General features: G+C 43.4%; 1 protein-coding gene across 3 annotated transcripts in view; it reads left to right on the forward strand.

The window, feature by feature from the left end:
- The window catches only part of LOC126186823 (uncharacterized), a 298174-nt gene that overhangs the window by 37483 nt on the left and 234382 nt on the right, over positions 1-26309 (forward strand). Inside the window, exon 1 of one of the 3 annotated variants that reach the window (XM_049928247.1) lies at positions 15229-15251. The exons of 1 other annotated variant lie outside the window; for it this stretch is intronic. The gene's annotated coding sequence lies outside the window, so the exon portion shown is untranslated. Of the gene's footprint in view, positions 1-15228; positions 15252-25347; positions 25474-26309 lie in introns of those variants that run through there. One more of the 3 variants, XM_049928245.1, reaches the window with a different exon arrangement.

The following is a 26309-nucleotide window of genomic DNA, read 5'->3' on the forward strand; positions in this document are numbered from 1 at the left end:
CAATGAAATTCTGGGAAATTCCAAAATAGACAAAATGCGGGAGACACTGATCGAAATAACACAAACTTTTAAGCTATACCATCTGACCACCAAGCTGAACTTCGCTGCTGGGAATAATTATTTGTGCGAAATGACGGAAATCACTTAGGAACATCATCACAAACTGTGAGAATCTCTGCAGTTGCTTTATGCTTATCTGCAGCTGAGAATGCGTGCCATTCAGAGCACAAATTCCACCGTATCAAAGCAGTGATTTTGATACTTATCAGGTATTACACAGCAGTACAGGCTCTCTATGAGCTATTCCTCTAGAAAATTATATTGTTTTTCTGGAATTTTTGCTGACGTTCGATGCTTGCAGAAATCTTTAAGACTGAATTCGGTAATTAGTTTCCTTATAACAACTGAAGCAGTTACAGGACCGCCGCTGTAAACAAGACTACGTACCCGTCTTCAAAGATGAATGCTAGCTGAAGACAGCCTCCGTCCTGGCTACTATGAAGAAATAACTTGTATAGTAGGATGGCATGTATTAAGGGATATAAGTGGTGAGATGGTACGTCAAAACTGTCTAGGCAAGCCACGTATGAATGGCATATGGCGTGGGTTGCATTATTGGTATGCAGTACCGTGGCCTACCGTGATAGCCCGTGAGGATTCTGTTACCTTCGAAATCCAACAGACCGATATCAGCTTCGTATCGCGCTATCACTGTAATTCACAACCCATACCTTCACATCTATGCTCTGTCGCGCAACGGACACATTCGACACACTGCATACAATAGGTGCACAATATTAGCAGCGGTTATCAAAACTCCAAGGTCGCCAACGAATAATAACCCGGAACTAGTAAATAAAAATCGAGATAACTAGATTTCATTGCTATAAGCCTGCTCCATTCACAATTGCCTTAGGGACTCGCAAGTAAAAATCCTGTACTAACAACTCAAGAAGCATAAGTTAACTGCTATGCAAACCCTTTAAAACACCTAAGTCATTGAACGGCGTTCAGAAAGCACGAGGTCATTCTATAGTAATTCCTCACTTTAAAATAACTAAGCCACAAATTGATGGTTGAGAAAAAGGCATAAAGCCAAATGAGTAAAGTAATGGATGCACAGTACCCCGCCACATCCTCTTATGCACATTGAGAGGCCAGCAACAAGTGTTTCTCGACCTCCACGTCTCCAGAAGGGCTCAAACAACATGTGGTAACGTTTTCGAATCAGGAGCCGGCACATATCTACTCCTTACTCAAGCCTTCAGTATTACTTATATAACTGCTGGATGATAACGCAGCAAAAAATCTTCCCATATAACTTGCTAGAATACAGGCACTTATTGTCTATGTATATGTAATTAAATATCGCTTTTTAATGTAAAGAGAACATACACAGTTCAAATATCGGCTTGTGATTCGTCCATTTTGTATTTATGTGTTTACAAGCATTTTCAGGCGGCAAGGATAAACTCCGTGTGACAGTCGACGCTGCGTGCCCAGCAGAGAATCTAACGTCGTATTGATGTCAGCATTTTGCTCTGTTGCCTGCTTTTCACACACGCCCCCGCTTGGACATCCAAGCAGATGTGACGATTTCATCTCGTACGGCCTTAACTAGCTGTCTCTCCACTCATTTGGTTCGTTACATTGCACGTCACAAATGCAGAAATGTTTTTCAGGTCGGCACCTCCGTATGGCATTGGCACCTCTTCCAGTTAATGTCTACACCACTCACCTAATAGATAATCACGGGAAAGAGGAAAGTTTTGCAGTATGCGGAGGATATATGTATTTACGTGGAAAATACAATCCTAGAATATTAAGTCACAACTGACAACCGCAATGTTCGCGCTACAACACTGGCTCACAAGAAACGGATATATCCACAGCTAGGATACCACTACAGCTAGGATATATCCACAGCTAAATCAAATGCAATATCGATTTCGAGGCACAGAGCGAATCTGCCAGCGGTAATAGAACTAGGACCGTAGAACTTCCCTACGAAGATGATACTCAAATACCTGGGACTCTTCATTGACCATAAGCTAACCTGGAATGCGTACTCAGTATCTGGCTAACAAATGCGAGATGGCTGTCAACATAATCAGATCTGCAACAGGACTTGTTTGGTGCTTGAACGTCGGTACAGCATCGACACTTTACCGTACGATGGTTCGTTTAACCATTTATTGTGAAAGTGGTTATCATGGATTTGCACATGACAGTTACCTCAACAGAATTAATAAATGCCAATACATAGGGCTGAGAGATGCTTTGGGAATAATGCGCTCCATCCCTAACTATGTACTCTTGGTTGAAGTATATGAACCTCCAATCTATTTACGCCGGTGGCATCTCTGAGCCAAATTTCTCCTTAAAAGAAATCAACATGAATCCAACAATCTTAAATAGATCGCCTCAAATATGAACACTGTTTAACTGGACGCTTCTGGGTTTATAGAACTCTTCCTTCCTTAGCCCATGCGTATTCAGATACTCAGGAGATTTCAAGGAAGATCATTAGAGCACCTAGACGAAATAGCCTTAGCGTCTCATTCCCACCGGAATTGTCTAAGGTGAACATAATAACTGGGATTACTTTTGACCATGAGGCTGACATTAACAATAAAATTATGGCACAGTTTTTAGATAGTATTAGGAGCAACATGCGTATCTACACTGACGGCTCCAAAACCCGTGACTCTCGTAAGTACGTTCTGCATACCATGTTTGCCGATGTCTGTGCTCTTCATATTACCTACAGACGTAAGTACCATGACTGCGGAACTCGTTACGATAGTAAAAGCATTTCGTTTCTGCTCGTAGATGACAGCATCTGTGTATTTTTAATCAGTACTTAAAATTTTTAGCACCTGTGACTGAGAACCTCATTGTATACAGGATTATCAAAATGCTGTAATCGATGCCTGAAAAAGGCCATTCCGTTTAATTTCGCTCGGGTGAAATCACACTGTGGAATCACTGGCAACGAGGCTGGCGACCGCTTAGCCAATGAAAGCTGCTGCGGTAGTACATACCACCAGGAATGCAATCCCAAGTACGGATCACCGGTATGTCCTCCACAGACGCACGACAGAAGACTGGTAACGGGAATGGAAGGAAACAAGACACAAAGGCAAGAAGCACGCAACAGTTCACTCGTCTTTCCCCTATTCCACGAAGTCTCCTTTAAATTCAGTGCCTAGGCGCCTCACCTCTATGATAGCCAGAGTCAAATTTAACCAGGGATGTTTCTGTAAACATTATCACAGGCTACACTTCGTAGAGACACCTTGCTGCTGTTGGGGAGAAATTGAAGCAGATTTTTTTTTTTGTGTCCAAGGCTGCAGGAAAGTACTACAATCATTTCACAAAAACTTGTGAAGCCTAGGCATTATTGACGGCTTTGTTAGCAGCACAAGATCAAAGACTTTTCCATACGATGTACAAGGTCACTGTTGCCGCAAACATCCACGTCTAAGACCAACATGTCACTGAAGTGAACAGCACAGTTTCAATTTGAATTTACAATCATTGTATAGTGTTGGTATGTAACTATGTGTGTTTTGTTTACAACGTGTGTGGGTGCGAGGTCACGCTCTCCGTTCTAACATTAATTTTATAACTTTGCACATGGCTGACATTTGCAACAACCGTATACACAAATTTGAAAAATATGTAAAAATCTGCCAACCGGTTGCATAGGTTTTCTATATACCTTGACCAGAAGGTGACGAAACCTGGTCAAGGAACATAAAAAACCTATGCAACCGGTTGGCAGATATTTACATATTTTTTCAAATTTGTGTATGCTTTTGCTGCAGACGCCAGCCATGTTCAAAGTTGTACGCTTCTTACCCGCCCATGTATCAAAGGCTGTCTCAAAGTACAAAGACATCAGAAAGAAAATCCTAAACACAGGTAAATTACCTTACCTTCTGATGAAGTCCCCCTTAGAGGTGACGAAACCTGGTCAAGGTATATAGAAAACCTATGCAACCGGTTGGCAGATTTTTAGATATTTTTCAAAATTAATTTTTTATCAATACCTGCATATGTTATGTAAGTAAGTAAGTATGTATGGATGTGTGTGATGTCCTTAGGTTAGTTAGGTTTAAGTAATTCTAAGTGTAGGGGACTGATGACCTCCGATGTTAAGTCCCATAGTGCTCAGAGCCATTTGAACCATTTTTTTGAGTATGTATGAATTTACGCTAAAAGCCAATAAATTCAATTAAAAATTGCAGCTAACTTCTACTGACTTCGCATCTCCCGTCGTGTAGAACCAAAGGGTGCTGTTGTTTGAATGGTCGATCGTCACATTCCTTGGGTGAAGCCTGTTTTATCAGAACTGGAATACTCAGTAATCGGTTTAGATACGTGTGGCTCCTTGTGAATTATAGCGTTACAACTTTGAAGAACCACCAGCACAAATTTTCAGTGAAACTATGGGCGAGTATACTCAGTTATTGGTTAATATAACGTATCAGCTTCCTCATTTAACTTCAGAGAGTATATGTCGTGTTTCTGAGAGAGACAATGTCCATGTCGTTGAAAAATATCCCACCAGATCTTCACAAAAGTATGTGGTTCCATCATCATGGCACACCAGGTTACTTTGCATATCTTACTAATGGACACGTGTATTAGATAATCTCTGTTCCATGACCAGCTTGTTCACGTGATCTGATCCCACTTTTCTTCTTGTAGGAAATGTGTGCGAGACAACTATTAAGACTAAAAAGGATCTCCTGGGGTGATTCTCGCTGCCTCTTTGTTCGAACAACTTAAGGGCTAAGCAACGTTAAAAGGGATGCCCAGCCTCTGCCACTTTCATTGCTTACTCCCAGGGTGCAACGGTCGTCACTATTCCCGCTCCGCAGGACACACAGGTTTGTGAATTCCGGAGCTATTCTAATCGGCGTGACAAAACTTTGTGCGAAAATGCCTACACAGCAGCTGGGAGACGCCACTTTAAACAACTATCGTGAATGTTCATCTTGTGTAAGATAAGCAAATACATAATCTTATTAAGAAAGTCTTAAACAGAGGCTTCTAATTTTTGGTTTTCGTGTCTGTACGAAGGATCATTGTTTCAAATTGATACAAATGCTAATATGTTGGAGGCTTTCTGTAGTGAACGTACTTTGTGTCATTACGTTTGACGTTATTTCTACTGTTTATTCTTAGCTACGGACATTTTCGTTGTCATTTTGATACATTCAAGCCAAAGCAGGAGTACTTAAGTGAACTAATGTTAAATTTGTATGACATCTTTCTTTGAACTTCTTGTAAAAATTGTGTTACGTACTCACATATCATATCATATTTCGTGAACAAATATGACTGGGATGCCTTCCAAAGTGCGTTTAAGACGGGATAAAGAATACATGTGTGCAACCTTTAAGTCGGACCTCGTCGTCTTCAACAGAAGGAAACACACTGGCGTTGAGCGTCATTATAAGACGAACTGTTGGCAGCAGATAACCACCGGACGAACTAGGCGCGTAAACATTCAACTATGGTGTTTATAGGAGGCCAGAGAAAGACGATAAATTACCGTAGCTTCTGCTCTACTAAAATTTAGCACTAGTACGTTAGTGTATCATTTACTATGTCTAAAGTAATGGACTGGGGGCGCTCGAAAGGTGCGTTTAAAACATGATCCCAATCAGCTGGTTCCTAGTCTGCATCTTGCTGCACCTAAGTGTCGTTGGAGTAAAATATTAAGGAAGATAAAGTCGTAACGCAATCCACCCACAGAACACAAACTAGAGGAGGTTAAAGACAGAAGATAGGCTATTAGTACTGGGATCTGAAGTACATAACATCAATGGACACAAACTGAAGTAACTGAGGTGCACAGAAAGAAACAATTCCTTATATACTTACAGTCAGAGCATACCCATAACTGTGTAGGTGCAGGAAAAGAATTGTCGAGAGTGGTAAATATTATTGTTAGAGAAATCGCAAAAACAGATTAAAAAGAATAAAAGCTTGTGACACTACTGTCACATATTGCTGTGTGCTATTGTTTCATGATTATTATTTTGTGAGGGAGGAAAGAATCCATTTTTTGCGCTGGGATGGTACACTGCTGATGTGTTCTCAGGGTCCTGCTGTCGGCAGAAGGCAGTCAGTGAATCTCATTAGAAGAAGTGCTCCTCCCAGGGAGGCAGGAAGTTTTCTCAGATGTGAAGCTGCTGCCTGTTTCGTGCTGTTACGAGCAGAGCTGGCTGGCTCCCTGGCCTAGCTGTCAGCAGGGGGCGCCATGTCACCACATTCATTCCTAGAGAATAATTTATTTTGATATTGCTGCCTTTTCTGCATGGACATCAAAGGACGAGACGTTGTAGCATCGCACGGCCGACGAAGAACGACAGTTCCCAAAATTTATGTTACCCTTTTGAACTGAGTCGCCCTGCTACTACGCTTGGTCCAAAGGGTCCGACCAATTGGGGAAACACTTCTCCGTGCTGGTACGAACACTGTGTTTGTGATTGTGCATTTTGTACGCCAAGTGTGGGAAGATTCTGCTATGTTCCCCCAGCTGTCCTTTTTTTTGTGAAATGGGCGATATTCTTGAGGATGACATTGACAACAGCATGAATTCGCTCCCTCCATGTAGAGGTTTTTGAAAGTAGAGTGGAGGGCTGTCAAGTCAGATTCTGGGCACTCGTCTCCAGGCCGTCTTTGAGAGGGAGTCATCTCCAGGTGCCAAATGGTGCTGACTGCCGCCTGCTAGCTGATTTGGAGAAATATAAGTGTCGAAAATTGTAATAGCGCGATCTACATTCTGAGCATCTCGTTACTTGCTTACTTTGTCACACAACTTGTGTTGTTTAATTTGGTTATAATTTGTGGCCTCTTGTTGATTCGTTAACTTTGTTTTTGCAAACGGCCCAGATGAACAGGCATTGTTGCATTTTCTCCTTAAAGAGTTTCACGCTTTTTAGTACGTCCCTACAGTCTTACATTCCTTTTTTAATTTTATTTGAGTTTTAGGGGAGAGTCTTCTCTATTAATTTTACTGTAATTTTTGTCAAACATTAGAGCAAATAAATAACTGTTAATCTAGGCCTTCATTTAGGTATCAAGGTCCCTTACTGTGCTACGGGTTTTCCATTGTTAGGTAACACACAAGTAGAAAATGTAAGCTGTTGTACGCCCAATTTGTTCGCACTGCGGCGGCCTTTTCATTGTGTACAGTGGGCAAATTCAACAATCAGTTGTATTAAGAATACAGATAAAATAACAAGCATTGCACTCGCTCGTCTTGTGTGATCAAAGACTTGTTTTATAACGAGCACAGCACAGACCCTCCTCGAGTCAGACCTAAGACACGAGACCGCTTAAAAGCGATACTAGTCATGCCCCAGAATCCCACTGTAAACGAAAAACCATTGCGAGAAGTTACAAAAATTTATATAACAACGCCGGATGGAGAAAAGCAACCAGATATCAAGGTTTGAGCAAGGTGGAGGGCGTCCAATTAAGCAACATTTTCCACGTAATCGCAGGTCGAGCATGCACCATTGTAAAACTACGGACACAAAACGACAGCCAATCAACAACGAGCGCCCGAAAGAGTGTATGTTTGAACTAATTTGTCCCAACTAATACCTGTAATGCTACAGAACGCAGGTGACGATGAAATTAGTGTTTAACGTCCCGTCGACAACAATTAGGTCATTAGAGACGGAGCAGAAGCTCGGATTAGGGAAGGACGGGGAAGGAAATCGGTCGTGCCGATTCAAAGGAACCATCCTGGCATATTCCTGAAGCGATTTTGGGAAATCATGGAAAGGCTAAATCAGGATGGCCGAACGCGGCTGTGAACCTTCGTCCTCCCCCAAACGCGAGCCACAGCGCAGGTGCTAATTAAATTAGCTGAACATAAATCACAGCCACAGAAACTTTAATATCCTGTCCATGGCCGGTTATATTAGACGCGAATTTTCTGTGGTGTTTAGTGGGTACAGCTCGACTGTTAAATCAGTCGTCCAGAAAGTATCGCAATGCTATTAATCTGTAAAGATGATAAGTTGTACTACAGAAACAGCGCATTGATAAGGTAGTCTACCTATGATCTAGCCGGCACGGTAGCTCAGCGTGTTCTGTCAGAGAGCTGGTTGGCCTCTGTAATAAAAAGCTGAGTGGAAGGATCAACAAACTAACTTTAACGGATGTCATGTGACGTCCGCAACGACTAAACCCAACGATCAACAAAGAGCAAAAATGCAAAAATAAATAAATAAAAATAAAAAAAGATGGGAGAGCCCTTGCCCGCGAAAGGAAAAGATCGCGAGTTCGAGTCTCGGTCCGGCACACAGTTTTAATCTGCCAGAAAGTTTCAGCACATGTTTTAGTTTTTCTTAGTGCACAAAGAGCAACAAACCTGGCTAATTATTAAGTGTGAACTAGGACAATGGTGAAAAAGAAAGCAAACGAAATTTGGAATGCTCTTTTCTCATCAAGTCACATTTTTTTTACAAAAAATGCTCTAAATCAGTGTCTCCAAAAAGGCTACAAAGTTGGCATCGTAGTACAGACTGGGACTCGAAGCCGGGATCTCTTGCTCACTAGCCAGTTGCATTAAACACTGCACTACCTGGACTCAGAGTTAAGCGCAAATACGCGGACTATTTCGGCATGCTCCTCGACCGGCCACATTCCCCCCTATCACCACCACTTATCCACAGTCCCTGTCTATTCCCTATGTGCTCGCTAATTTTAGATTACCGCTGAAGGTCGAACGTAAGTGTGCATCTGCACTGGTGCTTGTGGATTCATAGCCCACCGAGGTGTATCAGTTGTATGAATGCTTAGAGTCTGTTCTTTCGGACATGTCTGAAGGAACAGACACCACCTATTCATATAAACTTGACACCGACGAAGAAAAGGTTGGCGCATCTTCTCGAAAATTCGTAGAATGTTGCGAATAACTGTCGCGGGATCACAAATTCTTGCGACCAGCTCTTCACAGCTATTGACTTCCGAGGGCTCATCGCTGATTGGCTGCCGCTTCGTGGCTACAGCTCCACAACGGTGCGTCTCCCACCTACGGCTATTTGGAAAAATTTACTCGATTCCAAGTTGCATGCCTTGCTTTCTCCTCATTATCTGGTTCGTTTTCTCCACGCTGTTTAATAATGGCCGGTTATATTTAGAAGAAGATATGAAATGAAGAAATCTCTTCTGAAAGAAATTACAAGTTTCTTACTACAAATGTTAACTGTGTACTGGGAGAGTGTAACGAAACTATGGTTACGTGGGGAAGACAGTGAAATTTCGCTGGGGCGAAAATTTTCGACATCGAAAAGAGATAATTTGATTTAAACAAAAAACTTAAAAAAATTTGTTGTTATTCTTTTGTTCCACAGATATCAAGAAACGTGTAATCATGGGGGTGTTTCTTACTGATCACATTCGCCTCCACCACTCAAAGAATTACTTTGAGACAATTCCAAATGTTTACGGCTAGAACAGTTTCCAAAACATTACACTTTAGTAATTAGTTCGGCTGTGACACTCTTATAGTTCAGCTGATTTCTTATACGTTATCTTAGTTCGGTGTAATTCGGAGTAATCTGCTTCCCGCTGCTGCTGTTGCTGAAGTAGTCGTTGCCTTGGTCCATTTCATTTCCTAACTGGATCAAGTTACGTGAATTCCATGAAATAATCCAGGTACCAAGTCGTTTTATAGGGGTTTATTTATGACAAGCTGCACCATTTCTTCTTAGTGGGCGCCCACTCCACATAACAGGCTACATAGTCACAATACTGTATTACAACAATTACATTATTGCGCAGACGTGTGACAAAGGGGTTGCGTCTCAAAACTGTCTTCAACTGTCCATTCTTGAGTCTTGTGCTCCTCCTATTTATACGTATTTTAACAATCAAGTCAACAAAACTACAGTGCAAATTTATTAAATTAACAATTAAAAGTTTAACATTTTTGTGAGTAACTATCCACAAAACCTTGCTTATTTTATGCTGAAACTGTCGTATACAGTAGAAATGACTTTTACATAGGATGTACATCATATCATATAAAATACTGAAAGATAACAATACTAACCTAAATTTTCTTAATTATGGCTCCATTTGTAAATGTAAAATATTGCGAACATATATTGGACAAGCATGACCTACTAGTAAACAAATGGAATAATAAATTTTATGAGATTTAATGTTTTACGCGAAATCCCTTATTAGGTACCATTGGAATAACGGAACTTTCAAAACGGGAATGTAAAACAAAAGGGTTGTTTTATTTCAAGATACAGAAAAACATACATACACTCCTGGAAATTGAAATAAGAACACCGTGAATTCATTGTCCCAGGAAGGGGAAACTTTATTGACACATTCCTGGGGTCAGATACATCACATGATCACACTGACAGAACCACAGGCACATAGACACAGGCAACAGAGCATGCACAATGTCGGCACTAGTACAGTGTATATGCACCTTTCGCAGCAATGCAGGCTGCTATTCTCCCATGGAGACGATCGTAGAGATGCTGGATGTAGTCCTGTGGAACGGCTTGCCATGCCATTTCCACCTGGCGCCTCAGTTGGACCAGCGTTCGTGCTGGACGTGCAGACCGCGTGAGACGACGCTTCATCCAGTCCCAAACATGCTCAATGGGGGACAGATCCGGAGATCTTGCTGGCCAGGGTAGTTGACTTACACCTTCTAGAGCACGTTGGGTGGCACGGGATACATGCGGACGTGCATTGTCCTGTTGGAACAGCAAGTTCCCTTGCCGGTCTAGGAATGGTAGAACGATGGGTTCGATGACGGTTTCGATGTACCGTGCACTATTCAGTGTCCCCTCGACGATCACCAGTGGTGTACGGCCAGTGTAGGAGATCGCTCCCCACACCATGATGCCGGGTGTTGGCCCTGTGTGCCTCGGTCGTATGCAGTCCTGATTGTGGCGCTCACCTGCACGGCGCCAAACACGCATACGACCATCATTGGCACCAAGGCAGAAGCGACTCTCATCGCTGAAGACGACACGTCTCCATTCGTCCCTCCATTCACGCCTGTCGCGACACCACTGGAGGCGGGCTGCACGATGTTGGGGCGTGAGCGGAAGACGGCCTAACGGTGTGCGGGACCGTAGCCCAGCTTCATGGAGACGGTTGCGAATGGTCCTCGCCGATACCCCAGGAGCATCAGTGTCCATAATTTGCTGGGAAGTGGCGGTGCGGTCCCCTACGGCACTGCGTAGGATCCTACGGTCTTGGCGTGCATCCGTGCGTCGCTGCGGTCCGGTCCCAGGTCGACGGGCACGTGCACCTTCCGCCGACCACTGGCGACAACATCGATGTACTGTGGAGACCTCACGCCCCACGTGTTGAGCAATTCGGCGGTACGTCCACCCGGCCTCCCGCATGCCCACTATACGCCCTCGCTCAAAGTCCGTCAACTGCACATACGGTTCACGTCCACGCTGTCGCGGCATGCTACCAGTGTTAAAGACTGCGATGGAGCTCCGTATGCCACGGCAAACTGGCTGACACTGACGGCGGCGGTGCACAAATGCTGCGCAGCTAGCGCCATTCGACGGCCAACACCGCGGTTCCTGGTGTGTCCGCTGTGCCGTGCGTGTGATCATTGCTTGTACAGCCCTCTCGCAGTGTCCGGAGCAAGTATGGTGGGTCTGACACACCGGTGTCAATGTGTTCTTTTTTCCATTTCCAGGAGTGTATATTACATAAATCCTCCAGATAAAAGCTAAAAGGTACTGACAAAAATTGATTGTAATGAAATAAGAGGAGCTCGGTACCTTTCTGATACAACAACAACATTTTATGTTAATATTTATATTTACTAATCACGACAAGTAAGATGTAGATGAGAGTAGGTAACAGACCAGAAATGACGTCATTGTGGGCAAATCGGGACGCACTGACCCTGAGATTTTAACGGCTGAACGAGAAAAAGCCATAAAATTAACAAAGAATTTTAATGTGAATCTCGAAATTTTCTCGGCGTACTTGGCGGCTCACGTGAACGTGTGTGGCCGGTGCCCAGATGAGATACCGCGCACGTGACTGGCTGCGCTCGCGAAACATTATCGAGTAAGACGTTTAAGTCTACAGAGAGTGCAGTAATTGTAGACTTGAATAAGAAAAATTACAGTCTAAAGGACATTCTGTTGGAAACTACTGGATACGCGCAGGTGCCAAGATTAATAAATTATAGTTCCATCGCAAGTACGACATTTTAGAGCATTAGCAGTAAATGGAACAGAAGTGCCGGAGAAGTCTCTGAATTGTATGTCTAAAGCATCAGTTAGATTACATTAAATTATAAATTCAGAAATTTTGAAGGAATTAGGCCAGTAATTCAGGCTGCAACCTTGTAATAGGTGACTCATCTGGGAATAAGAAGAAATATACATTACTAGGTCTTACCTGAATCACTGAATGGCATTGTCTTGTTTGGCTCAACAGGAGAAAAAATTTAACGAAATTAGATGTGTCCAGTTACAGTAAGAACGAGAGTAAGTCTGAAAAACTAACTTCGATGCAAACCGAACAAATACCGAAAGCCTAAATAGTTATGGCCGCACGGAGATTTTAATTTCACTCCTGACTTGTGCGAGGCCAGTATCAGGCCACTGCGCCACTTTGCTCCGTACAGTACTAGAGATAGGACTCGGTACATTTTCGCGAAGAGTTAACTACGACAAATCTTTGTGCAACAATCGCTGTAAAAAGAATCCAACTGACTGATGAAAAGCTCTCGGGTTTCCAGTCGGGTTGCAGCGTTAAAAGATCGCAACGTTTCGAAGTGTGTCATATTCAGTATGACTCCAGAACATAATGAGTACGACGCTCTTCGAAACGTCGCGGTGTTTTAACATTGCAACCCGGTTGGAAATCCGAGAGCTTTTCGTCAATAGTATACTCACGGAAAGACTGGCTACATTCACTTATAAAGAGTCCAGTTGGTTTTGTGCACCACCCTGTAATGTCAATATGACATGGTTCCATCACTTCATCCAAGAAAGAAGTAGTTATCTAAGCAAAGACTGGACGTTGGTACTCCTGCACCAAAAGAGGCACAGTCAATTTCTTTTTGCGAAAATCACTGCAACTGTTTTTTTCGGGCTGCACAAGTGTTCTTCTTCTTTCCCCTTCAGAGAGTAAAGGAATAACTAGCGAATACTGCGCAAGTATTCTGTACTTACTGGATGGTATGATACTTGAGAAGAGGTTTAGATTTCAATAAAAAAAATTATTTTTCGTTGTGCTAATAATTCTGCCTACATACATAATTTGTCATTGGGAAAATACACTGTGTGATCAAAAGTATCCAGACAACTGGCTGAAAATGATTTACAAGTTCGTTGCGTTCTCCATCTGGAATTCAATACAGTTTTGACCCAACCTTAACCTTGATGACAGCTTCCACTCTCGCAGGCATACGTTCAATCAGGTGCGGGGAGGTATCTTGGGGAATGGGAGTCCATTCTTCACGGAGTGCAGCACTGAGGAGAGGTATCGCTGTCGGTCGGTGAGGCCTGGCACGAAGTCGGCGTTCCAAAACATTCCGAAGGTGTTCTCTAGCGTTCAGGTCAGGACTCTATGCAGGCCGGCCGGTGTGGTCGAGCGGTTCTAGGCGCTTCAGTCTGGAACCGCGCGACCTCAGATATTAAGTACCATAGTGCTCAGAGCCATTTGAACCATTTGAAATCTGCGCAGGCCAGTCCATTACAGGGATGTTATCGTCGTGTAACCACTCCGCCACAGGCCGTGCATTATGAACAGGTGCTCGGTCGTGTTGAAAGATGCAATCGCCATACCCGAATAGATCTTCAACAGTGGGAAGCAAGAACGTGCTTAAAACATCAATCTAGGCCTGTGCTGTGATAGTGCCATGCAGAAGAACAAGGGGTGCAAACCCCCTCCATGAAAAACACGACCACCCCATAACACCATCGCCTCCGAATTTTACTGTTGACACTACACACGCTCACTGATGACGTTCACCGGGCATTCGCCGTACCCACACCCTGCCATAGGATCGCCACATTGTGTACCGTGATTCGTCACTCCATACAAGGTCTTTCCACTGTCCAGTCGCCCAATGTTTACGCTCCTTACACCAAGCGAGGCGTCAGTTTAGCATTTACTGACGTGATGTGTGGCTTATGAGCAGCCGCTCGACCATGAAATCCAAGTTTTCTCACCTCGCACCTAACTGTCATACTACTTGCAGTGGGTCCTGATGCAGTTTGGAATTCCTGTGTGATGGTCTGTCGGCGGTCTCTGTCCGTCAACAGACGAGGTCGGCCTGTAAGCTTTTGTGCTGTTCGTGTTCCTTAACGTTTCCACTTCACTATCACATCGGAAACAGTGGACCTAGTTATGTTTAGGAGTGTGGAAATCTCGCTTACAGACGTATGGCACAAGTGACACCTAATCACCTGACCACGTTCGAAGTCCGTTGAGTTCTGCGGAGCGCCCTATTCTGCTCTCTCACGATGTCTAATGACTACTGAGGTCGTTGATATGGAGTACCTGGCAGTAGGTGGTAGCACAATGCACCTAATATGAAAAACATATGTTTTGGGAGTGTCCGGATGCTTTTGATCACATAATGTAGAATGTATTTAAAGAAGATCCAAGAGTCAAGACATTTATGTGAAAGGAGCCCACGTTCAAAAGCAAGCTTTCCAGCCTAAAGACATAGTCTTTGACTCAGACGTGAAGAACTTTTCCACCTTGCCCCACGCAACGATGGGGTGTGGGGTTTTCAGTGGGAGAGAAGAGGGGTGGGGGTGCGGCAAGAAAATAACTAGCAAGTGGAGAACTGAGTGCCAACTCAGTTAATGGAATTAGCGTTACGAAAAAAGATGCCTCAATCTGTAGACGACAGCAGCCGTGAGTCACCGTAGTACAACGCAATAGGAAACAAAGGCTCTTGTGTCCCATCTAAACTATGGGAGAATAACTGAATAGGCTGTAGGAAGTTTTGCATTAGTGACGTCTCACCAGCAGACAGAACACGTTCGCATATCTGCAGCGTCGCGAGTTAGCATATGAAACGCGTAGTTGTTACTTGAGGAGTAAGTCAGTATCATGACCGGCCGGCCTTGCTGCCAGAAAAAACGAGTCTTTCAAAGTCTTACATCACTGTGCGGCCGCACGCTTCTGCTTTGTGGAAGTCAGATTCTTCTCAGCTGCTCCGACTGACACGACCGGCGTTCACAAAGGTGAGTGTGTGTCGTAGAGAATACTACTGGAGTGAAGAAGGCCTGGCGTACTCTGCGAGTCGCCAACATCATATCACAATAGTCAGGTGGCGTTGTTACGGTACTGTTGCTCACATTTTGTGCCAAGACCAATACTTCAATTTTCCACGTATTTGGCCTGCTGAAAATCGTCGAAGAAGGAAAATTACTTTTCCGAGGTAAGTACAACAAGGACGTAACTACAGTAATCTCACTAGTGAGAAATACATTGTGTGTTGTTTACTATCGAGACATATCGAGTATAATGAAGGTATAAGATCATAGTACAAATTTATGTGACTGTAGGCCTATGGCCATATAATTGTGAAACAAGTGTTAGATAAATTCGGTAGCGTGGGAGAGTGCTGCAAGTCAATTTATTGAATATACGCATTGCGAGCAACGTTCATCTTCAGACAAGCTTTACAAATGATAGTCTGAATCATTTGTTGCGTACTACTGATGTGAAAAGTGTCGAGTTGCACGCGGTTCGGAAACCACGTTGACTGTAGGTCCCCCTACAACTGCCTGGCTAAGTCAGTTCAAAGGTCGTAGGAAGGGAACGGCTTATAAACTCCAACAGGACCGTGCCTAGTAAAGCACTGTGGCGTTCAAAATAGTCTTCGGGTTAATGACTGCGTGACTTTAAGATGAATAAAGATTAAAAATATGGTACTGTAACGTACACACAGACGGAATTTCGTCCCTAAAAATCTTTCAGAGTTTAATAAATGACTAATTTTCTGCATGACAGTGCCAAATTCGTTGACTTTTGGTTCACATTTATTTATAGGAAGCCATTTCTCTGTGCTGAGGTAGCATCTATATTACTAGAACTCTGTCCCGAAATCCATTGCCAGTTGCAACGTAGGAGCAACAAAAATTCGATTTTTAACATTTCATTTAATTATTGAGAAAATACAAAAATTTTAAATTCTTTCGTAAACAGAGTAAGACAAGAATTACAATTGGAAAGTATATATACGTCCTGAGGCGGCGTAATTTATGGCGCACAAATTACCCTGAGTATATTCATCCAGTATATGAGAATGATAGCCCGTAGCGACTCCCAACGAACTTTACACATAGCTTCCAACATTTACCAAACTTTTCCGCCCTGACACCCACGCAAATGATGAAAAGAATAACGCTTATCACTTACTACATAATCGCTCTTCAAGAAGTCGAACTTCAGCATGCGACACGCCTTTTTAATTTATTACTTCTTTACTATTAACTCTATTCTCTACACACTTTGCAGACAGTATCTATATATATCACTGAATGTACCTGCAAAATTGTATCACTGTATGGCACATAGCTCAGAGGATAAGACTTCATAAACATTGGGAAATTAGCTCTTGCTTAAAATGGAGCATAAATTGCCCTACATTCATGCAGTTTTCCAGTACCAACAAAAGTTCTTTGGAAATTCTGCTGTCGTTGCGTCCTCCGTATAAAACAGGAGTTCCTCTCATAATCGTATCAATACACTGGAAACTTCAGACAAACAGCCGCTTCGTAAGAGATGATACGCGGGAGACTTGAGAAAAGCGTCCAACGCAAACGATTTAAAACATAATAGGAAACAAAACGTTAACAAAAAAATAGACGCGAAACTGCGTGTTGGTCACCAACCGCTGGATCCAGTTGGAAGTGTTGCCCGTTTAATTAGTCATTTCTTGCTTATTCTTTCCTGGGGAACACAAGGCTCGGAGTACTTTTAGGCGGCAGCAAGTTAGGAATGCGGTCGCCGGCAGTTTTAATAAGAGAACTTATCAATTTCCAATAGATTTAAGCGTAACTTCAAACCTTTCTTAAATTTCTTCTCACTTACAAGCTTAAAGGCAAAAATTTAACGCATTAACCCGCTTGTAAAGTAATCACATGTTTGAAGCTATTTTATACAGGGGAGTGCGATTCTTTAAAGAATCTGTGATTTAGTGGCAATTTAGTAATACAGAGCTCCGTCAGTACGGTCAGTGCACCACAAAACGTAGAAATAGTGGCGGCTATCCCTTCCTTCCCTACGAAAAAAAAAGCGACATACAAGTTGTGACACGTCGCAAGCAAGTTAAATGCCCTTTCTCTCTCCAAACTTGAGCCACATTTATTCCAGATATCGAATGCAAATTATTAAAATGCCTATGAAGTATGTGTACAGAACTCACGGTATCTTTGAATGAGCTTTTTGCGCACTATCTGTATAATAACATTCAAATACTGCACAGCAGTTTCAGACAAACCGTACGCAGCGCGATAGTCACAAGATTTTTTTGGAGTCATATACTGGGACAGTAATTCCATTCTTGTAGACCGCTTCAGGAGAGAAATCATTTCAAAGGAACTTGTATCTTCCTAACGTAACGTTTACCTTCGTCGTGACTACTATCTGTCCTATAGCTGACATTCTAACAGAAGTCAATTTAAAGCGAAATACGTGCCACACTGGCGACAATTCTCCAGCTACAATAACAATTCTACTTTTTTCTGTATGAATTTGATGGATGAAGATGGAACAAGCGCTCGATTTTTGACATAAGTTTGTTTACTCTTAATAACCCTCTGAAATATGCAGCGATAAGATATGCATCGAGTCATAATTTTGTAGTGCAATCCCAAAATTGCCAGCGACCGCATCCCTAACTTGCTGCCGGCTAAAAGTACTCCGAGCCTTGTGTTCCCCAGGAAAGAATAAGTAAGAAATGACTAATTAAGCGGGCAACACTTCCAACTGGATCCAGCGGTTGGTGGCCAACACGCTGTTTTGCGTCAATTACTTTGTTGACGTTTTGTTTCCTATTATGTTTTAAATCGTTTGCGTTGGACGCTTTTCTCAAGTCTCCCGCGTATCATCTCGTACGAAGCGGATGTTTGTCTGAAGTTTCCAGTGTATTGATACGATTATGAGAGGAACTCCTGTTTTATACGGAGGACGCAACGACAGCGGAATTTCCAAACAACTCTTGTTGGTACTGGAAAAAATAGCAAATTTTACTAAAAAAAAAAAAAAAAGAAGCAAACTGACGCTGTGCTCGATCAACAAATCCGGGCCATGAGCAACGTTCCACCAAATACTACAGACACTCTTTCTAATTATACTAAGTTGTCAGTTCCTTTTAAAGTGCTTCAACTTCCTGAGCCTGTCACGCCAATCACAATATCAGGTGAGGTTCACGGTTAGGTTGAAGCCCTCGTAAGGAGTGATCGAATCCAGATCTCGGAAGATATGTAGAAAAATCCGAGTAAATGATTTAAGAGTGGAAAAGATCTACCGCGGTTTAATAAAAAAGTTCAGAGAATGCTGAGCAAGCAGAGATCGTTGCACTCTCGTCGGTCTATAAAAAAGTCGACGCTGGAAACATAAAATTCCACACTCATACCTTAGCGAAAGATCTTCCCGGGAAAACAAGAAAATTCAGGTCTTGCTTAAAACTGGTAAGTTTGTCGAACGCTTCTATCCAGTCACTCTTCGGCCAAGGTTTTGTGGCAGTGGAAGACAACAATAGGAAAGTTGAAGTTTTAAGTTTCGCTTTTAAAAAAACAGTTATGCAGGAGGATCGTACAGACATATGATCGTGTGGCTGTCGCGCAAATACCAATACGGCGGACATAGAAACAGGTAGCCATGATGTTAAGAAGTAACTGAAAAAGTCGAAAAAAGTCGCCAGATCATGATGGAATCTCAGTTCGGTTTCACAGAGAGTACTCTTCGGCACTGGCCCCTTAGTTTGCATTTATCACGAATCTGTTGTTAGCGCAAAGTTCGAAGCCACTGGAGAAAGGAGACTCCTGTATACAATAATCGTAAAAGAACGGACCCTCAAAACTACAGACCGATATCCGTAACACTGGTTTACTGAGTAATACTTGAGCATACTCTAAGTTCAAATATAAAAATTTCATTCAAATAGAAAAGCTTCTGTTCACATATCAGAACGGATTTAGAAAGCATCGTTCGTGCGAAATTCAGCTTTCCCTTTTCTCGCACGATATATTGCGAACCACGGACGAAGATCAACAGGAAGATCCCATATTCGTAGATTTTTCGGAAAATGTTCGCTTCGGTTATGCACGGCAGACTGTTAGCTAAGGTCCGAGCATGCAGATTAAGTTCCCAGATATAGGAGCGGCTTGAATAACACTTAAGTAACAGAATGCAGTACGTTGTCCTCGACAGCGAGTGTTCATGAGAGGTAAGGATATCAGCAGGAGTGTCCCATGTCAGTATGACAGGACCGCTCATTTTCTCTATAGGATGATTTTTTCCATCGTGTACAAACTCTAGGGATTGATCGCTGAGAGGATGCGGGACAAAAAAGGTCTAAACGCATGGTCTCCACGCTAGACACCATTTATTCAATCATACTTTGTTACAGAGATTGCGTGCTGTACCATGCAACCACAGTTACAGTTCGCATGGTTTCCTCCTAGAGTGTGGTACTGTCCTCATACGACATGCCCTAGACCCTCCACTGCCATAGTAATTGGTAATGTACCCGATTAACTTTTCCTGCTGAATCACCTTGTAGTGGACATGACTCAGCCTGGTACACAATGATTCCGTATTTGAATCGAGAGCTTGTCGACATGCCGTTTACTTATGGAAAGGCAAACGGCAATGGGCGACGGGCAGCGAGGTTGTATCAGTAGATCATCTCCGCCGACGACAACCACAGCATTCAGAGTTTGCAACAGCGTTTCGCCGTTTGTCTGAGACAGGGTCGTTTCAGGAAGCATGAAATCATGAAGGACGTACCCGAAATGTTCAGACACCGGACCTGGAGGAAGTGTGATTAACACTGCGGAATGCGACCGCCATGTCAGTACCAGGCAGCTGGCCCGCCAGTACAGGGTAGGCCAGATGACCGTCAATTGTTACTACCCTTATCACTTACAGCGTCTGCACGGCTTACTAGCGACAGACTTTCCACATCTGGCACAGTTTTGTCAGTTGTTTCTTCACCAGGCAACCACGATTCCGAGATTTGTGGCATCCATCCAATTCACAGATGAGCCCACCTTCACGCGGAGTGGTTTCTTCAACTTTCATATCAGTCATCTGTGGGATAGTACGCAAAACTCCCATGGTATGGTGACAGCGAATCATCAGCATCGTTGCAGCCGGAATGTGTGGACCGGGATAGGTGGTGACCGTATTTTGGGACCAGTCTTCCTTCCACGTAGTCTAACAGGCCGGAGCTAGCAGCGTTTCTTGCGGGTGACTTTGGCTCCCCTGCTGGAAGAAGTGCCATTGATGATTGGAACCGTTATATGGCTGCTACATGATGGCGCTCCAGTCGACTTTGCCGTCAATCGTGTCTCCCTGGTCGATGGATCGGACGAGGGGATATAGCTGCATGGCCTGCTCGTTCACCGGATCTCAACTCGTGAGATTTCTAGTTATGGGGCCATCTCAAAAGTATCGTGTGTGCAGAGCCCATTCCAGATGTGGAGACACTGGAGTAGCGTATTCATGCTGCCCTTAACACTGTTCGGATGCAGCCTGGCCGATGTGAATGTATGAGACAGAAGATACTACGGCGCGTACACGCATGCGTTGAGGCACATGAAAACCATTTTCAACACATACTGTGTAGTCCTGGATTGTCTCTGAACCGCAGTAGCGGATTTGGATTCATTAAACCATAAACGACACTGCACACGCTCTGCACCCTTATACAACTCTGTTATCACTGTTGAAATAACTCATTCACACATGACACCTCGTGCGGACATCGGAAACTAACAGTGTTAGGCGGGAATAAAACTTGGAGGATATTCTGCATGCAGTACTGTATCGAACATTTCTGTATGCTATTTACTCTTTTCACAATTAAAAGTTACTTTTGAATAACTTATTTCTAAACACCCTGTATATGACCACGAACTTCTATTTCTCTGGGGCGTGTGTGGAATAAGCGATTTCAGGCACCCTCGAAGCCCAGGTACAAATCGCAGTGAAAGGAATGAAAATACGTATGTATAAAACGTCCACTCCTCATATTTAGTGAGAAATGACGTGCAGATCGTTCTTGAAATACACTAGGTGAATTACTACGTTTTTATTCATGCAACTGCAGAGTAGTAGGTGCAGAAAAATGAGTTCCGCCTAACTTCGTATCAAACGAATATTGGTGGGACGCGACTTCAGTTGGATTCGTGACTGATGGCGATAGTTAGGTTGTTCTGCGCACCTGCGTCACGCATTTTCCGACAGCCAACGAGCATTCATTGACGTCCTAAGAGCTCTGCTGTGAGTGTCGTATCCAGTGCAAGTATTGAACGTAATCATAGCGAGTTATTTAGTGAATTTTTGTTCCATTTGTTGCAAGTTGTCATAGCTGATTGTGGAGGTAAGCGACAAATCCTACACAAGTAAGTGGGAGACGTAATTTACAAGCTTCCATCAAGCGCAAACCCTACCGCAACTGTCGATTCGCACCGGCAGCAATACAATTCCCGTTTGTGTTTCGACCTGCGCAAACCACCGTCGTTCGTGACAGGACTATAGTTAGAGGAAAGGGAATTGTAGCTATTATTGTATAGTTTTATCTGAAATGAGAACAAGTGTTTAATTTTACTACAACGTAAGCTATTGGTTGCAACACATCAAAAGCGAAGTCAAATATTGCACTAAATTTACACTACTGGCCATTACAATTGCTACACCATGAAGATGACGTGCTACAGACGCGAAATTTAACCGACAGGAAGAAGATGCTGTGATATGCAAATGATTAGCTTTCAGGACATTCACACAAGGTTGGCATGGTGGCGACACCTACAACGTGCTGACATGAGGAATGTTTCCGACGGATTTCTCATACACAAAAAGCAGTTGACCTACTTTGCCTGGTGAAACGTTGTTGTGATGCCTCGTGTAAGGAGGAGAAATGCGTACCATCACGTTTCCGACTTTGATAAAGGTCGGATTGTAACCTATCGCGATTGCGGTTTATCGTATCGCGACATTGCTGCTCGCGTTGGTCGAGATCCAGTGATTGTTAGAAGAATATGGAATCGGTGGGTTCAGGAAGGTAATACGGAACGCCGTGCTGGATCCCAACGGCCTCGTATCACTAGCAGTCGCGATGACAGGCATCTTATTCGCATGGCTGTAACGGATCGTGCAGCCACGTCTCGATCTGAGTCAACAGATGGGGACGTTTGCAAGACAACAACCATCTGCACGAACAGTTCGACGACGTTTGCAGCAGCACGGACTATCAGCTCGGAAACCATGGCTGCGGTTAGCCTTGACGCTGCATCACAGACAGGAGCGCCTGCGATGGTATACGCAACGACGAACCTGGGTGCACGAATGGCAAAACGTCATATTTTCGGATGAATCCAGGTTCTGTTTACAGCATCATGATGGTCGGATCCGTGTATGACGAAATCACAGTGAACGCACATTGGAAGCGTGTATTCGTCATCGCCATACTGGCGTGTCACCCGGCGTGATGGTATGGGTACCATTGGTTACACGTCTCGGTCACCTCTTGTTCGCACTGACGGCACTTTGAACAGTGGACGTTACATTTCAGATGTGTTACGACACGTGGCTCTACCCTTTATTCGATCCCTGCGAAACCCTACATTTCAGCAGGATAATGCACGACTGCATGTTGCAGGTCCTGTACGGGCCTTTCTGGATACAGAAAATGTTCGACTGCTGTCCTGGCCAGCACATTCTCTAGACCTCTCACCAATTGAAAACGTCTGGCCAATGGTGGCCGAGCAACTGGCTCGTCACAATACGCCAGTCACTACTCTTGATGCGCCATGGTATCGTGTTGAAGCTGCATGGGCAGCTGTACCTGTACACGCCATCCAAGCTCTGTTTGACTCAATACCCAGGCGTATCAAGGCCGTTATTACGGCTACAGGTGGGTGTTCTAGGTACTGATTTCTCAGGATCTATGCACCCAGATTGCGTGAAAATGTAATCACATGTCAGTTCTAGTATAATATATTTGTCCAATGAATACTCGTTTATCATCTGCATTTTTTCTTGGTGTAGCAATTTTAATGGCCAGTAGTGCAGTTGCCAGTGACTGTAAAGGCTGAGTATTGTGACGTCGTGCTAGCAGAAACGTAGAGAAACAAGTGTAGAGCATCGTAAGGGTAAGTACTGATTATTAACGTTTGGATTTGAAGATGCACCAACTCGTTTAGCAGCTTTCAACCAACTTCCTCCTTGTCGTAGTCAAGAGCCGGTTGGCAAATAGGACTTCTTGTTAAGTTTGTTCAAATGCCTGTGGTGACCCTTTCTTCGTTCCGCGTAACTTGGTTGTAGAAGTTCCAGATTTTATCTTTCCACTGTTTGGGCAGTCAGAATTATGCTTCACTCTTCGCCCTTCTATCTCCCCTACACCACGAAATATCTGAACATCTGCAATCTGATGGTTATCTCCAAAACATGAAGAATGCATCACCATGGCGTAAATGAAACCGAGATAAGATAATCTGACGTAATTGTGATACGTAAATATGATGCCCTTCCCCTCGTTTCCAACAAAGGATCTAATCTGTGAGTGAAGGTTTTCCAAGGAAGTTTATAAACGAGACCACCAGTTCATTTGAGTTAAACGTGGAGGCGTGGTCGTAATTTTGTAGTGTATAATTGGTCTCTTGCTCTACATTGATAACATATGGCTGAGCGTTATGTGGACAAATTGGATGACAAGTTAGATAGCCTGCTAAAGGGACTGGCTACTCTACGCTTGTTCTTCCACTTCTGGTACATTGCTGCGCTGTGTGGGATCTTTACCAGACAGGATTGACGGGGAGATAAAGTGGAGGGGGCAGCCCATTCTGTATTACTGCGAAATAGGGGAAAGTGTATCATGGATATGATAAGTTAGTTAGGTGGAAACCATTCATTAGAACAAAGACGTTTTTTGTTATGACGATATCTTTTCACGAAATTTCAATCACCAACTTTCTCCTCCGCACGTAGGGATAGATGGCCATCGAAGTATAATTATGAAAACAAGAACTGGCACAGAAAGATTTAGGTGTTCATTGTTTCCAAGTACTGTTCGAGAGTTGAACGGTCGAGAAATAGTGTGACAGTGGTTCTATTAAACCTTTACCATACACTGAAGTGTGGTTGCACAGTAGTCATAGAGACGTAGATATAGCTGGTGCACCATGAGTGGTTTGCAGAAAACAAATTTAGATGACGTTCCCTTCAATGGCCTTGTTCTTCAAGACAATGCTAAGTGACACTACTATCCTCGTTCATACACTCATAGGTGAATATTGCAGTGAGCATTTCTGGCCATCGTAATAGCCCACCCCCAACATTATTAAGCCGCTGCGGCCGCTTTTAGAGTAGATTACCTCACGTCTGACGGAACTAAGTACTACACTGGATGACGAATGATACAAAAGTCCTGTTTGCATCCATCTCGCTACCAATTGCAGCCATACGACAGATTAAATTCTGTGCAACACAGTTGTATCATGTTCTTTCGTATGTTTTCATGTTATTGATAGCTGTCTTTCTGTTCTCATGTGTAATTTAGTTTTCCGTTTACGTCGGGAATGAACAATACTTCCTGGAAAATAAACAAGAACCATCTAAACAGTGGACTACAGGCGTTCAAGTAAGAGTTATTTATTTCTCTTGGCGGATATCGTGGCGAGGAATTACGCGACAACGGTAACGGCTTAGGTTCAAAATGGTTCAAATGGCTCTGAGCACTATGGTACTCAACATCTTAGGTCATAAGTCCCCTAGAACTTAGAACTACTAAACCTAACTAACCTAAGGACATCACACACCCATGCCCGAGGCAGGATTCGAACCTGCGACCGTAGCAGTCCCGCGGTTCCGGACGGCAGCGCCAGAACCGCTAGACCACCGCGGCCGGCGAAACGGCTTAGGAAGTCAGGATTTTCATTCCAGGTGCCGTTTCCTGAAAGTTGAGAAGAACCGCCAGCCGTAGAGCAGACTTGTGTGTGTTTACACGTGACTGACCTACACGCGTTTCGCGTCTGTCTGGAGCACAGAGGCTTATCTGGGTCATACTGGGCCGGCGCCTGCCCCTGACAACCAGTTCTCCGCGGTCGAGCTAGCTACAACGTCCTCGGGGCTTTTTAGCGCCCACACTCTTGTTGACGGATTTTGTTCCCAAGCAGCGAAAGATACCACCTCACTAAAGCAGCTTTAAATATCCACCGTTACTTTCAGGTAAGCTGCATGTGTTCTGGCGTTGTAAAAGCTATTGAAGAAGTTCCATTTTTCTTCAGCGACTAGTAATAAATACTTAGGTGCCCTTTGAAATGTTACTTCTATCTAAGTGCAAGTGGAGTTTTTGGCACGTTTTGTTCTTCGCAACTAATGACTGAAGCCTATATTATCTGAGGCGGATGCTGACCGGGAAATACAAGCGGCGTTGCTAGACAGACCCACGTCCAGAAGCAGCTTCCCTGTTGACGACGTGGCAGGTGCGAAGTTACTGTCGTACCCATCAGGTATTTAGCATCTACACTCGCAAGTCTCTTTACTGTACATACCTGAGGTTACATATTCATATTTTCGCAAAATGGAATTACGTAGACTGCCTAGACTTATTAAGATCCAAGCTCTTAATATAACATTCCTATTCACTAATCTGGAATTAAACGCTAAAAATATGTAAAATGTGTATGGCTATACACAACGTTCTTTCTACTTTAACTCCTGGCGAGGACACCAATTTTTAACTATCAAAAGGCAAAAGAAATTTGTTTAGATAGAGGCAATGAAAATTGTAATAGTTTCCACTCTGTTAACGTTCTCATGTTAAGATATCTACCCACAGCTTTTCACTGTCTACTTGATAGATGCTTGTCTTTGTGATCACTGTCGAACAGTACCAGAAAGTGTGTAGTGAACAAACAAAGGATACACGTCCTTGCCACCTCCTTTACATCAACTTTTGATGATATCCCACTAAAGTTAATGACTGACAGCGAAGTGAAGCTGCTGTATTGCCCAAAGCAGTGTATTATGGTTTTAAAAAATTATTTGACATTTTAAATCAG

Source organism: Schistocerca cancellata, chromosome 1 (assembly GCF_023864275.1).
Source record: "Schistocerca cancellata isolate TAMUIC-IGC-003103 chromosome 1, iqSchCanc2.1, whole genome shotgun sequence".
Classification (NCBI taxonomy): Eukaryota; Metazoa; Arthropoda; class Insecta; order Orthoptera; family Acrididae; genus Schistocerca; species Schistocerca cancellata.